Below are 2,500 nucleotides of genomic sequence, written 5' to 3'. Positions count from 1 at the left end.
AAAAAATAATGATAATGTTGATAACAAATAATAAATAATAATAATAATAATAAAGAAGAAGGAGAAGAAATAATAATAACACTATAACCCATTATATGTGAGCATGGCGCCCTCTGCTGGAGGAACATCATATCTCTCTGAACTGATTCACATCTACACACCTTCCTGAACTCTCTGATCCTCTTCTACCAACCAGCTCTTTGCTCCATCTGCCAACTTAACTACCATCATGGGGTCCAGACCCTTCAGCTGATCTGCCCCCCCCCCCCCCCTCAGGATCTCTCCCACCAGACATTCACACTTCTGACTCTGTTTCCACCTTTAAATCCCTGAAATCGCTCCTATAGAGCAGCATCCTCTGTCTCACACTAACTATGCATCATGTTCTTGTTTATTTATTGTACTGATGCTTTATAGTCACATTCATATTTATTCTTTATCTTTGCACTAAATGTTACCTGATTTATATTGTTTGATGTTGTTGTGTTTTATGAGCTTTGTAAGGTTCCTTTAAATAAAATGCATTATTTATTTAAAAATCAAACGATTTCATTATATTTTGTTTTTACTGTTTTTTATTCATGATAATTAATAAAGTACAAAAATCAAACTTTTAACAGACTTTATGGTTTTTTCTCATTATGTGAAATAAATTATTATTAGTTGTTATTAACAATTAATAATAATAATAAACACAAACTGAAATGTTAGAAACCAAAGTATGAAGAAATAAAAAGATTATATATTATTATTATTATTATTATTTGTTTGTGTTGTTAGATCTTCTTGTGATAATGTAAATATATAATAATATAACTACATAAGCAAAATATCAGCCATTAAAACTACATATAGACAATCAAACAGTGATGATATATATATATATATATAAATATAAATATAAATATAAATATCTGTTTTTATCTCAGTGTGTAAAATGAGCTGCTGATAAACTTCATCATGTGTTCAACTCTGCAGGAAACTATCAGAATAAATAATAAATAATAAATAATAAATAATAACCCATCAGACTGGAGACTCACCATGTTGTGGACTCTGTCGCCCTCTTCTGGTCAAACTGAGACTTGCAGGCAGAAACGTCTCAGAGAGGAAGATGAAGCTCCGGATCCTCTTCATCACTAAAACACTTCATATCTGAAACAGAGAAGATAGTTTATGATGGATAATAATTATTATTATTTATATTATATTATTTATATTATATTATATTATATTATATTATATTATATTATATTATATTATAAATGGTTATTTAAATGTTTTACTGCTTAACAGAATTCACTGTGACACAATTTGTTTTATAGGTTGTTTATCATGTTTAGGTTCAAAATAAATAAATAAATAAACATGAAAAATAAAAAAAATAAAAAAATAAGAATAATAATAATATTAATAATTTATTTAGTTTAGCACCTTTCACAGAAATAAAAAGACCATAAAAACCTTCAAACATTAAAACACAAAGACAATAAGATAACATATAATCAGGCAAAAGCAATAAAAACTAAAAAATATAAAAGAAAAAAAATATAAAACCAAAAACAAACCAACGACAGAAACAATGAAAGGCAAAGTTAAACCGGTGAAGCTGCAGAGAAAGAGAAAGAGAAAGAGAAAGAGAGAGAGAGAGAGGCCATGCTGTGAGTTAGAGGCTGTGACAGCAGAGAGATGCTCATGGTGTTGTCCCAACAACTTACTGTATACATACATCATCACCCATTGGTTTGTGGACTGCTGCTCGGAGGCCAATAGTATCGGATTTGAGCAGCCCCATCTTGAAAATTTCAGGTGCATGCTGGGAAAAATAAAAACAGGGATTCTACTTATATGGGCATCAGGAGGAGCATGAGGCGCCCTCCTGAACCTGTGAACCAATCAACCTGTCAATCACCACGTAGCCACGCCCTAATGCATACCCTGCTTTATCGTCACATATAAAATCAGGGAGGCCAAAATGTCCCAAATGAACATCATACTGCATTGAAGAAGGCTTTAAACTAGCGATTGAGACCATAAACACATTTTGAAAACGTTTACTGAGGTTAGAAATCAAGTGAGAAGTTGGTGAATTCTCCATTGACTTGTATAGAGACGGAAGTCCTTTTGACACCAAAACGGTCGCCCCCTGGTGGCCTTTTTATAGAATGCAGTTTTAACTTACTTCCTGGTTGGCCTCATTTCAGAGGACCAGAACTCCCCGCCTGGTTCACACACAGAAGCTTTCAGGCTTCCGTCAGTCAGAGAAACACTGAAGCTGAACAATAAAGAACTTTACTGCAACACAAACATCCAGCAGAGACTCAGGCCATAAATACACACAGCGACGGATTTATAAAAACTAATATTTCCCTCCTTTACAATAATAACATCGTACACACCAGATCGTACATCACATAAAGCCTAAATAAAGGTCTCACATCTCGTTGATGAGTTTTCGTGCATTAAAGACAAAAACACATGAAAGTATCTTCGTGTCTCC

The sequence above is a fragment of the Scomber scombrus genome, chromosome 21, assembly GCF_963691925.1.
Source record: "Scomber scombrus chromosome 21, fScoSco1.1, whole genome shotgun sequence".
In the NCBI taxonomy this organism is placed as follows: Eukaryota; Metazoa; Chordata; class Actinopteri; order Scombriformes; family Scombridae; genus Scomber; species Scomber scombrus.
The sequence above is the reverse complement of the archived record's forward strand: the minus strand, read 5'-3'. Positions refer to the sequence as shown.